The sequence below is a fragment of the Physella acuta genome, unplaced genomic scaffold, assembly GCF_028476545.2.
Source record: "Physella acuta isolate Inbredline_101_S28 unplaced genomic scaffold, ASM2847654v3 ptg001295l, whole genome shotgun sequence".
NCBI classification, from domain to species: Eukaryota; Metazoa; Mollusca; class Gastropoda; family Physidae; genus Physella; species Physella acuta.
This window is the reverse complement of record NW_026732810.1, coordinates 35,026-49,450: the sequence shown is the minus strand read 5'-3', so window position 1 is coordinate 49,450 and position 14,425 is coordinate 35,026.

The following is a 14,425-nucleotide window of genomic DNA, read 5'->3' as shown; positions in this document are numbered from 1 at the left end:
CCGTTTTTTTTTTAGTTTAATTGAAAATTATTATTACTTAAAATAAATAAAAATATTTATTTAATTTATTCTCATGATTTATCATGAAATTTTTTATAATTATTTAATTATTATTAATAAATTGTAGCCTAATGCTATTGTTTTTGCTTAACATTTAACTCCAATTAGAATCTAGATAAACAGATATAATATATAAAGTAGATGTACAACATTAAAAGCATTAAAATCTCCCAGTCCCTGGCATACTACTATATCACTATATCTAGATCTATTTTACAAAATTAAACTAATAACTAACTAAACTACTTAACTTAACTAAACATAGTTTATTGTTTCCTTTTATTAATCTAATATAATCTAGATCATATTCATAGTAGTATGATAGTGTAATAAAAATCATTAGTGAAATTTAATTTTTGTGTGTGGAATTTTTTACATTGTAAAAATTCCATTAGTTCAAAGGCCTGAAATTAATATCATTAATTCTACATAATGATTTGGAAGAAACTCACAAGATAGACTTGGTTATTAAGCTTTTAGATCTTTAGTTTTATATTTCTCTTCTATAGTTTACACTACACCACTTAAATATAATTTACTTTGTACTTTTTTATGGCTGTCTAAGTGACTGAGCCAACTACTGTGATGGCTTAAGGCTTAATTAATTTTATACTGTGTGTGAGTGCTTAATTGTATACTGTTTGTTTTAATTAAAATTTCTAGGGGTGTTAAATGAATTGATGTTAACATTTTTACTGAATTTGTACTTTCTCAGAACACATCTGCGCAATCAATTATTCAATCTACTATGATGGCTTGATAATATTAAATTCTGTTTTGTTTTAACTAAATATTGTAGGGGCTTTAATATATTGATATTTTAACATTTTCGTTTAATTTTGTTTTTCTCAGGTCATGGCTACACAAATGAGCTACAGCAATGGGGGAGTCTACACTCAACCACCACACAGATACTGGATGCATTATCAGCAGTTTCCTTACTACGACCACACATCCAACTATAACTACCACCACAACAGCTACAATCATCCATGGTTGCACGTTTTCCAGCACCGCAGTTCAATTTCTCCAACTACTCTGGTCCTGGATATCCACCATTCAACTCCCAACCGTCCTTAGACTTTTCTTACCCAGGCAATGGATATGTACAGCCTATAGGCAGGCAACGAGCTGTGAATTCTTCTTATAACCAGCCAATACATTATGCTCAACAGGGAATGAACAATGCACAGTCTTTACACAGAATCCAAATTTTATGCAAGATACTTACAATGTAGCATATCCTGGTATTGTGAGTAACAGTTACAATGATAGAAGTGTTAGCCATTCTGTGGGCATTGCTAGTCATTCTGTCGGCAGTGTTAGTCGTTATGTCGGAAGCGTCAATCATTCTGTAGGCAATGTTAATAATTCTGTAGGTAGTGCTAGTCATGCTAGTAGTGGTAGTTATAATACTGGCAGTGTTAGACATACTGCTGGTAGTGTTAACAATGCTTTAGGTAGTGTAAGCCATAATGCTAGCAGTGTAACCCATAACGCTGGCAGTGATAGCCATGTTGTGGGAGGTGGTAGCCATACTGTTGGTGGTGTTAAAGACACATCTCCACAGAAACCTGGTGGTGTTAAAGACACATCTCCACAGAAACCTGGCTCAAGCCCCAGGTTAAAAAAATCATTAATACCTGTGTTAAAACGCAAGTCCACCTGTCCTGCAGTCTGCATTCAACAGTTTGCTCAAGGTGCTTCAAAGAAACAACGTCAACAGAACACATCTAACAACAATCAACCCATTAATCTTTCAATCAAAGATGGGATAAGTTCCCAGGAGAAATCTTATAATACTCAACATAGTACAACTGTCTCCAGCAATGGGAATATGTAATACTCTTTCCCTATCAGTAAAAGATCAAACATTTCACCAATTCACATCCTCTAATTTTCCATATCAACAACCTATCATTGCAGTCAATGAACAAACCAGTGGTCTATCAGTGTCAGCTAATCATCAGTCAGTTCCTGAAACGCCATGTTCAACAAATCCAATAATAACGTTTCATAACAATCAGGTGACTACCAACGAGTTTCTAGATTCAAATATTGTCTCGTCCAACATAACATCAAACACCAATCTGTCAGCACCACCTGAGCAGGTGTTTGTATCCAAAAAAGAACAAACTTCACCCACAATCAACACATTGACATCGCAAATAAATAAAACTGCCGACGCTTCACAGAACTTGGTTCTCCTTAATAACGTGCCAGGAAACTCAGAATCCAACATGGTTAACATTGTGGAGCCAGCTCAGGCCTTAGAAGAATCAACATTCAACCTACTCTCATGTCAACCAACACAATCAGACAACTCCGACGCGGAATACTGCCAGTACATCACGTACAGACTATGTGGACTGTGTTAAAGGGATTCACCCAGTAGGGGATAGATTTGCTTGTTACTGTGGTGACTCCCCTGTTTTCTTTGGACAGCTGGGAGATTTTTAATGAGGTTACACTTCAAAAGAGAAACTCCAGAAGTAGTAGTAGTAGTAACCCTGAAAAGGATTTACTTTCTGATTCAAGTGCTAAAAATACCAAAAACTCATCTAGTGTTGTGGCTAATGATGCAAATCTTGCATTTTCTATTTCAAGTGCCAGAAATACCAAAGACACATTATCAAGTGCCAAGATTAAAAATCCCAAACTTTCTGATAAAAATTGTGATAAAAACACCAAAGTAAAACACAATGGTGTTAGTCTAAGCTGTGGTGTTAAAATAAACAAACAATCCAGTGATAAAAAAGTAGTTAAAACTACCAAAGTTTGTACAAGCACCACACAAAGTGTTACAGTTACAGACATGTCTGGAGTTCACCCTGATCCCTTAGCCCAGCCTGTTTCAAATGTTGGCATCCATCAGGCCAATCATGTACTCCCTTTGGTTATCAAAAGAAAGAAAGGAAGATTTGAAATAAGTGTTAAAAAGCCATTGGCTAAACTCAGCTCTTCTGCATTAGAGAGATGATTTGTCATCATCCATGTAGCTATTTTTAAACTCAAATAATTCTTCTAGATTAATATATACTTTGTGCTACTTGCACAATTTTTGCTATATCTTGCCTGTAACAATATAAGGTAATTTTTTTAAATATTTTGAACAATTGCTATTCATAAGTTTTTTTTTTTTAATTGAAATTTTTTTTAAAGTAAAATCTTGTCTACATACAAAACTGACTCATTTACCATAGCAGTGTCATTTTTAAAAAAATCTGTTTATATTATCAGCCAATCCATGATCTTCTAACATAATTGACATGTCCTGATATGATCTGTAATGCCACTGGCTAGTGTCTTTTTAGATAATTTTGTTACATTTTTAATATACAAGAAATGTAAGATAGCCATAATGCTGAACTAAAGAACTTACCTGCCTTGATGGTTAGACAGAATTTAAAATGTTACATTACATAAAATAACTAACATGTCAACCATGTTATGCAATGGTACCATTTTGTTCTGTTATATTTTTTGTTACTTAATCTAATAATGATCATGTCAGTTTTGAAATCCTACCCATAAAACCCAGCAATAATTTCTGTAATATCTAGATTGGAAGTCCTCATTTACATGATGGTGCAGTCATATTTTTCTCATTTTAAAATATTCATAGGTACATACATTTCTTTTTATATTTTACATTTTGTTTTGTTTATATAAATCATATTTACTACACTATACATATACTACCAGTTATGTGTTTGGTAATTGATATTTTTAACTGCTGGTCACTTTAATAGGCAATTCTATTTATTGTTTTATGTTTCATTTACCGCTAGTAAAGCTTGATCAAAATATGATGTTGTTGTTTCTTTTGAACCTCATTTCTGTAATTATATAGACTGCAGATCCTTACTTATTAAAAAAATTAATTTTAATTAAAAGTCCCCCCCCCCCCCTCATAAATCTCATAAATGGAGGAAATATCCCAAGGTCTAAATATCTAAATTGTAAGTATCTTAAGGAAAATATCTCAGAGCTAAATATGAGGGCCAAAACATATCAGTGGCATAACTATCTTATGTCCAAATTATTTCAGACAAAATATGTTTAAACAGCATCGTATATCATTATACTTTTGCTGGTTTAATTTATAACTGGACATTGGAGTGTGGGGGGGGGGGGGGGTGAAATTGAGCAGATGTTTTCCATAGTTGATGAAACTCAGTGTAAGAATGTGTCATGTTTTATGATTACTCCTAGCATCAGTACACCGTCTCTCTGGGTTTTTTCTTCGAAAACTCTTGTAATCGTTTGATAAAGTACACTGGAGCTAGCCCATAACAATCATATCATTGAAATATTCTTCTGAGCTTGTTTTTATCACAAGCCCGACCAGAAGACATTCACGCCATTATTTTAAGGCCGATGGGGCTCATAGCTAGGAACAGCAACTCTTCTAGGAGAGACAACTCCAAAATCAAACAACTGTTGCCTGACTTTATGTAGTTTGTGTTCAGTTGCACAAAGACAATAGAAAGCAGTCTGAAATCTGAGTGTACATGGCGCATAATAAATTGACACTTGTTACTTAATTGTGTTGGAAGGGATCCCTTCCATTACTTCCAACATAAAAAAATTAAGAACTAAGAAAAAAAATAAACTATCAGCTGTTCGTTTTATATATTGTTAACTAATTGTAAAAAAAAAAGATCCATCTAGGAAAATGTTGATCAACATGATCTTACTACCTAACACAATTAGCTAAAATATTTGTAACTAAATTGTTTTCGAAAACTAAGAAACAAGTGCGCTGTGAAGGAAAGGGGTCTTGTTTGGTGTAATGATGTGCGTCTGACTTATCATGATGTGTTGGTGGGAGGGGGGAATGACAGTAAACATCGGCCGAGTAATTCGGTGACGTCGTTTATAAAATAAAATCGTCTTTTAGTCTGTCGGCTATATGTACTGCACAGAGGCGTAGCGACCCTTCCCGGCGCCCGGGTACAAACTTTCGATTTGCACCCCCCCCCCCTCAAACTTTCGATTTGCACCCCCCCCATCAAGATTTCGATTTATTTTTCCAACCCATTTTGGCGCCCCCCTAAGGTCGGCGCCCGGGGACATATGCCCCCCCCCCGCTACGCCTCTGGTACTGCTCCCCAGTACATACCATCAAAGCTATAACCCCCACCCCCAGTTTTGTGCATTTTTCAACTATAAAAAAAAATTCATAACAAAACGTCGACAGGGCGAAATTTTACATTTTTATTTTCAAAAGATTTTCCCCACCACATTAGTTAATTAATGAAAGACGGGTAGGAACTTAAGATAGATATGGGAGATAGTCTCACGTACCACGTGATGCTAATAGCCAACTAGGGTCATTACATTAATGATTAATAATTATTAATTGGCCGAATCGGCGTTAGAACGAGGAGACTAGTAGATGGATGATAAAAAAAAACGTTTTAAGTTAGTTAACAATCAAAATAATGGGAGGAGAAAAAGCAACTAATCATTATATTAAAGTTAAAGAATAGGCGCGCTGTTCTTTATAAAAAAAAAAGGTTCTGATAGTCCTACATTAAAAAAAATAGAATTTTAAAGATGTGAAGTACAAATATATTCGATTTTCAAAAATAGATGAAAGATAATTTTTCATAAAAAATAAAAAAAAAAGCAGATCTCACTTTTGTAAAACCTGATGTTAGCGAACTAAACCAAAAGTTTCTAGACCTACTGAATCTCCCTTTTGTAAAACCTGATGTTAGCGAACTAAACCAAAAGTTTCTAGACCTACTGAATCTCCCTTTTGTAAAACCTGATGTTAGCGACTAAACCAAAAGTTTCTAGACCTACTGAATCTCCCTTCTGTAAAACCTGATGCTAGCGAACTAAACCAAAAGTTTCTAGACCTACTGAATCTCCCTTTTGTAAAACCTGATGTTAGCGAACTTAACCAAAAGTTTCTAGACCTACTGAATCTCCCTTTTGTAAAACCTGATGTTAGCGAACTAAACCAAAAGTTTCTAGACCTACTGAATCTCCCTTTTGTAAAACCTGATGTTAGCGAACTTAACCAAAAGTTTCTAGACCTACTATCCTCAGCGTCCAAAACCCGAAGCCTACGTGTGCTTATAGATTTCATGCAATCAATCAATTACATAATTTACTTTTCCTGTTTCCCCACATTATTCGCTAAATGAAACATTCAGTTGAAAAATAACAATACGTAGACCTAAATATATACCGGTATTTAAAAATTTAAATGCTTTTAGATTATATTTATACCCAACAGTCTTACAGAATTTTAATTTTTTTTATTGATGGTTTAATATTCCGATGTTATAAGAATTTGATGATGTTTAAAAAAAAAAAAGTTGCGATGGACGAAAAACTTTATAGTAATTATAAACGACATTTTTAGATTCACAGTTACGTTTCTTTCTTTCCATTATTTTAAAACAAATTCCAATTCACTATTGTTTAGTTAACATTTTAAAACTGAAACACGTCAGTCCTACACGCCGCATCTGTTGAGGCTCATGACGGGATCTCCTCAAGACGTCAGCACCAGTCGCGTAAGAACGAGGGCCGGTGCAGCTTGCCCTCCCTGTACCGTAGGCCCAGTCTGACCAGCAGGTACACGAAGAACGTCCAGAAGCTGAGCCACAGCCAGCTGTACAGGACACAGTCCATTGTTGGAGCCAGGGGCTTCGGTTGGCTCAAAGCTGAAACAGTGGAAGAAGTCGAATGTAACTTTTTTTTTTTAAATATAGGCCTATAGTAGTAGGCCTAGTTATGGGTCATCAGTGGCGTAGGCAGGGGGGTTAGGGGGGATCAGAACCCCCCCCCCCATAGACCTCTCGGTAGATACATAAAGGTTGAGCGGGGGGTGCAAAATCGGTAGTCTAAGGGGGGGGGTGCAAATCAAAAGTTTGTCGTCGGGGGCCGGGGAGGGACGCTACGCCTCTGTATATACATTTATAATGTGGGAAAAAATTTGACCCCCCCCCCCCATGAGACGATCCTATCTACGCCACTGTGGGTCATCCATAAGTTCTGTTACGCTTTTAAAAAAAAGGATATTGGCCCCACCCTGCCCTGTCGTCACAAAATACCAACTTAAAGTCCCCACTCTAAATTAATGACGTCACGCTTAATCCCACCACCCCCGCTCGAAATAGGTATCTTTGTTTTCTTTTTAGACAGCGATTTGTTTATGAAATATTGGATGAGCTCTGAGTCAGACAACCTTGAGCAAGTATCATCTAGCATAATTTTTATCTCATTTCTTCATACCAATCACTCTAGCATATCTCATTTCTTTTTACCACTAATCTAGTACTCATCTATCTCTCATTTCATCATACCAGAGGCGTAGCGACCCTTCCCGGCGCCCGGGGACAAACTTTCAATTTGGCGCCCCCTCGGGAGCAAATTTTTAATTTGCAACCCCCACCCCCTCAAACTTTCGATTTGCACCCCTCCCCCCCCCCTCAAACTTTCGATTTGCAGGCCCCCCCCCCCCCCCCCCAAAAAAAAAACTGTTTATAATGCAAAATGCAGCTAAAATGACATTTTAATTTGTTTTTACAACCCATTTTGGCGCCCCCTAAGGTCGGCGCCCGGGGACACATGTGCCCCCCTGCCCCCTCCCCCCCCCCCCCCCATCACTACGCCTCTGCATCATACCAATTATCTAGTACATTTCCTTTCATCATACCATTGCACATCTAAACTACAATTCTTAACAATCAACTAGCAGAACTTTTTTTTTTAATAATGCCAGTCTACTAGCAAACGTGTTCTTTCTTCAAATCAATCTTCTAGCATAGGCATTATATATAAAGTGTTAGGCACGTTTTGAACAAGAGTTGCTGTTTAAGAACAGAGTCGATGCGAACATCACGTGATAAGGGTGGTCTGAACACACATTTGTCAAGTTCTTATAGAACAGGATCCCCTCCCCTCTACCCACCCCCCTCTACCCACCCCCTACCCCATCATTATTTTGGTCTGGGAACGTAGTCAAATATTGTAATGGGTAAATTTTTTATTTTAAAATATGAAAAATTCTTACCCATTTTGAACGATTCAGCGTGTCCTTGAAGAGTGAGTCCTGTAAAGGCGTCAAGGCCCTCATGCACGTGTATATTTCTATAGAGAAAGTGAGTAACATTCATCATACTTTTGTTGATACACTTATCTGGTTGTAAATATTTGTAGTATCGGCATATTCCTAGCACTGGTATCGTAATTAACGATACCTTAACCCATGAGATTAAAGTTAGGATTGAGTATACTATATTACCTTTAGCCTTTAGGTTAATGAATGCGTAGCTACGGACAATATATTGAGGGGTGGGGTCATCAGTAAACGACGTGACGCGTAAAATGTTTATTTTTACTCTCCCCCCCCCCCATCCCTCCCCCCCCCCCTCACACTTCGTCTCAAAAACTTAAACAGACCAGACTTTATTTACAAGTGCCCCCCCCCCCCGCACCTCAAATTTATCCGCTATAACCCCCCCCCCCCCGAAAGTTTTAAGTGGACCCGCCCCTCAGATAAATGTTTGAAAGAAACACTAAGACAGAACACCCCTCCACCCCCCACCCTTTCAAAATTGCAGTTTTTTAAATCGATTTCTTTCTATAATATTTACAATTTGCCAAACATTACTAACATTACTTTATAAACCCGTGTCGTCACACTTTCTGAACCACCCCCCCCCCCTCCTCCCCTTGTCACACATTGTCACAAGAGTCCCCCCCCCCCCCCAGGAGTGTGGCTTCGTTTATGGTCGTCCCCAAATGCACATGGCTTTAGTCCATCTAGATTTGGCTAATTATAAGTAATTAATGATTATAATCGTACTTGATATTAGACTTAATTACATCAACAACAGTTTTTAAAAAATCGTCTAGATTCTAGTAACAACGTGGGACGGCGTGGCTTGGTGGTAGAGCGCTAACTGCTAACCGGAAAGGCTTAAGTTCGAATCCAGGTTCAGATCAGTAGAACGTCCCTGAGTCCACCCAGCTCTGATGGGTACCTAACCCACGTAAGCGAAAGTAAAGACAACTGGCCATAGTGCTGACTACACTATCTCTTCATATGCTGAGGTCAAAGAAACAGGTGAACTCACTTGCTTTTTTTTTACTATACTTGTAACAGTGTAGCGTATTGATAAATTAACTGAATGTTATGTTGAAAAAAAAATGACCACAACATGCAACTGAAAGTCAAAAGTCTACTAATCTAACTCAGATTTTTTGACGTATCGCTAATCTAACCATGTCTTATCCGTAGCACTTGCTTTATCTTTAACTAAATAATATTTCGAACCAAACAAACAGAAGTAGTTTAGTGACAACAATAAACAACTATGAAACTATTGCTCAACAAGTTTTCTTGCATTTTCTTAACGATTTACAATTTATTTTAAGAATTAAAAGTTAAATTAAGAGCGCCTTGTTTATCTAATGCTCAATAACATGTGTATGACTTATCCTAGATTTATACACCATAGGAAAAGCTAAAGTATTTCAATAATTAATTACGCTGCTTCTGATGTGGCAGCCGAATACCTTTTTATATTTCAGGGAATGGCGGAGAAAGTAAACACAACGAAATCACGTTCTGAAGCGGAAGTTGCGAGAGTAGTGATGGCATCATGGCGGATGGTGTGTTGTAGGTTTTGTCATGGTCTAGCTTAAACTTTACGTGAATAACACAAGAACTGGATGGACAAATTGAAAACCTTTGTTTATAGATAAATAGTCAACAAGTGTAACGGTTTCATCTTTACTTTAAAAATTAGGTTGTATTGCCACCATTAGGCTTTTGCGTAGGATATTAAAACACATTGCTCAAGATTAGCCAACAAATAACATCGAAAATCAGGAGCGATTTTTTTTTATATTTGAACATACTAAAACATAATAGCGTAGTATGCAAAACGTGTATGGTCTAGTACAATTAACAGATATTGATATTTTATACATTTTGGGTTGTCGGCAAATTTAACTGAAAAAAATAAACATGGATGACGAGAATTCAATACATAAAGCATATTTACCATCAACCAGGGTAGCTGAAAAATGTTTCGGCGACGAGGTAGCTCTAAATACCGACACAGAAAATAATCCTATGCCGTATGAAACTAGGCGAGACTCTGGGGATACCTGCCACACGACAAAGCAGATTGAATCCGACTACCAAAACCACGTAGAACCCCACGAGAATCAGGGAGAATGCCACTATGAAAACCACGTAGAAAGAAATGAGTGGGATTCGCACTGTGACCCGGAGAACAAAAACAGGCAAGATGGCGACCAGAGAGGTACCAACTTCTCTGAAAACGGAAGTGGGAGAGCACATAAGAGATTGGACCACCTAGACGAGATATCAGATCACGAAGTCTTCTCCTCTGCGAATGTAGGCCCCTCGGAAAGAGTTGAAAAGGTTGTTTCCGGCGTGGCGAAAAACTACGTCTTGGGCAGAAACTTCCTGCGACTAATGGAATCAGAAGGCTCTTTGATAGACTCACTGTCAAAAGAAACGCGAGTGGATGTGTTTCCCACGTCGCCCGATATCCACAAGTTGAGTTCACCCCTCAGTAACACAAGCGACAACAAGCGATGGAAGCCGCTCGAGAAAGAAAAACGCGAACCGATCAAGAAACACGCGGAGGGCAGTGCACATCACGGCGGGGATAAAAAACGCGAGAAAACAGGCGTAAAGAAAACGGAATCCTCAAAGCCGACCGGGGATACATCCATCTCTATATCGACAGAACCAACAAAAGAACTATCGGGTTTGCACAGTAAAGATTCTTTCCACAACGATTTGAAAGTCTCGCGGAATCACTCACCGGGCGGTTTCTCTGATAGCGAATCTCTGCTCACGGATGCCACCAAGTGTGACCTTGACATTCAAAGCTCCGAACAGACGCTAGTTCTGGATGGATTAGTCACCAGGTCGGAAGAAGAGACGCTCTCGATGTGGGCACGGGTGCTTGTCTCGCCCCAACCCCCGGGCCCCAAGGTCAAACTTACCCACAAAAGCGCAGGGGTCGCAAATCCCGACCGTCATCAAAGTCCTGCCAGTATTTCTATTAATTCACAGCCACCGTCTCCCACCGTGCTCAAATACGAAACCGCAGGCGGGTTTTTGAACACTGGAAAAAGTTGTATTGGTGATTACATGTTGCAGCTCAACACCGCCTTGAAGTCTCCAGTACAAAAACTATCGACGTGTAGCTCCAAGGGTTCAAAACGCGACAGGCAGAAAAACGTTTCTTGCAAGAACGAGCCCAAACACAAACCCACCCCTGAAGAGTTGTCCCCCGTGTCAGAGGATCAGCTGAGCGACTCCATGGCCATGTCCCTACTCCAGCAGCCGCAGTACGACATGATGTTTCGTTTCCCGAACAGCGAAGGAATCCTCACGTTCGACGACTCCATGGATCTCAATATCTCGTCCATATCCTCCATCAGCTTCAGCGAGGTTGTTTCTATACAAACGATCGTTCAGAAAAAGATCGGCAGACCAGACACGCCCCAGGTGGCCCAGTCAGTAGACTTTCTGCCAACGCCGTCTTTTGTCACCAACACCACGACGCTGAAAGCCGTGCAGTCGCAGTGCTACAGCTCACACAGAGAAGAGTCGGATGTGACGGAAACCTTGGTGGCTCACTCGGACCAGTCCACTGTGGTTAACATGGCGGAGGGGCCGCACCGCCACACGCACGGATGTTTTCAAAAGTTTAATCCAACTGACGACAAGCACATGTATCCGCCAACTTGGGATTTGATCCCAGTGCCGTCTGCTAAACCACGGCGTAACAAGTCCAAACGTCACCGACGCGAGTCTCCCTCTCGTGTAAAAACCCCCAGCCCGGTGTGCCGAAAAAGTCGCCATAACCCGCGTGTGTCCAGCTCGGATTTACTAAAGCCTACCAAATCCCCGAGGTCGGGTAAAAGAAACAGAAAAATGACGAGCAGATCAGACACGTCTGTGACGCAACACGACGCGTGCTCACACAACTTTAAATGCACGTGCCCGCATCATCTTGGATCTGATCTCGAGTACTTCCTGTCGCCGTTACATCTGAACAGAGCCGCGATGAAAAGCTTCTGTGACCTGGCTTCCTTCCGCTCGACCGCGCCCTCCACACCTTACAGCAGCACCGTGGATGACGAGAAGACCACACACGATCGTCGGGATAAAAGGCGACGCAGCAGAGGGCGGTCTCCTAAACACGAAAGCAGGCTGAAGAAACACCAGAGGGAACGGGCTAAAAGAAAGGATTGCTCCCCCAAACTGCTGGGTCAGCGTAAGCAGGACAGCACTGTCCACGGCAAGCAGAACAACACTAGCCACGGCAAGCAGGACAGTAACGTCAACGGCAAGCAGAACAACACTACCCACGGCAAGCAGGACAGTAACGTCAACGGCAAGCAGAACAACGCTGTCCATGGCAAGCAGGACAGTAACGTCAACGGCAAGCAGAACAGCGCTAGCCACGGAAAGCAGGTCAGTAATGTCCACGGCAAGCAGGACAGCGCCAGCCACTGCGTCACCCCGGAACTCTCCACAGCAGATAACAACGACAACTTCACAGCACGAAGTAAACTCTTCTCCGCCAATACCCAAACGGCCATCTTCGTGTCAAGCAAAGCGCTGATGACCGAAGCCGTTGAGACGAACAAGGCGTCAAAATACCAACAAACAGAGCTGGGCCTGAGTCGCCAGATCTCCAAAGGGCACCAGACTGAACTACCCGCCACCGCTCCTAAAACTAAAACGTCCAATCTAAGTCGCAGCAAGCAAACATCACAGGACAGGAGAACAGGACGTGCTCATTCGGTCAAACACAAAATGAGCTTCGACACCAGCTCGTCAAGATCTACCTCCAAGAAAACCTCAACGTCCGCGAATATCGCGTTAAATAAACGCGACAAACCGAAACCAAAGGACGAGAAGTGTCTACTGGAGGACTACTTTGTGCAAGTGTACACGTTCCTCAAAGATAACGATTTCTTCAGCTACCTCTCTGCCCCCATCACCGCCGTCTTGCTATTCTGGTGGTGGCTGACCTACTAGATGCTCACTGGTTTCTTACAAATGGTTGAAATATAAGAGCAATGGATCTTCATCTTTAAAAAAAAATGTTTCATCACAACCTGAGCTGGCAGTTGTTCATTGTTTACCTAACACGGTTTTGTTTGCTGTTTGGTTTGATTTATATACTGTTTGAGTTGGTTTGATTTAAACACATGTTCGAGTTTGTGTTCTAAAAAACCAACTTACTTAAAGTATCGAAATGCAGTTTCAGTTTGTTTATAAAATTGATCACGGTACTTATTTGAAACAAAATGTATCTAAACTTATGTTTGGTATCGCTTACACGCAACCATATGACCACTACAAGCAAGCATATCCACTAAACTCAAGTATATGTCAACTACACTCAAGTATTTGTACACTACACTCAAGTATTTGTACACTACACTCAAGTATATGTCCACTACCTGCTAGCATATGTCCACTACACTCAAGTATTTGTACACTACACTCAAGTATATGCCTACTACACTCAAGTATATGTCTACTACCTGCTAGCATATGTCCACTACACTCAAGTATATGTCCACTACCTGCTAACATATGTCCACTACAAACAAATATATGTCCACTACACTCAAGTATATGTCCACTACACTCAAGTATATGTCCACTACACTCAAGTATATGTCCACTGCACTCAAGCATATGTTCACTACACTCAAGTATATGTCCACTACACTCAAGCATATGTCCACTACCTGCTAGCATATGTCCACTAACTGATAGCATATGTCCACCTCACTCAAGTATTTGTACACTACACTCAAGTATATGTCTACTACCTGCTAGCATATGTCCACTACACTCAAGTATATGTCTACTACCTGCTAGCATATGTCCACTACACTCAAGTATATGTCCACTACACTCAAGTATATGTCCACTACACTCAAGTATATGTCCACTACACGCAAATATATGTCCACTACACTCAAGTATATGTCCACTACACTCAAGTATATGTCTACTACCTGCTAGCATATGACCACTACACTCAAGTATATGTCCACTACACTCAAGTATATGTCCACTACACGCAAATATATGTCCACTACACTCAAGTATATGTCCACTACACTCAAGTATATGTCCACTACACTCAAGTATATGTCCACTACACTCAAGTATATGTCCACTACGTGCTAGCATATGTCCACTACACTCAGCATTCTAATTGCTTATTTATTGACATGTAATTAATATGTTTGTTACTAACGACTAAAGCGAAAAAATGCCACCGTGCCTACTTTTCTCACCGTTAATACATACTATACT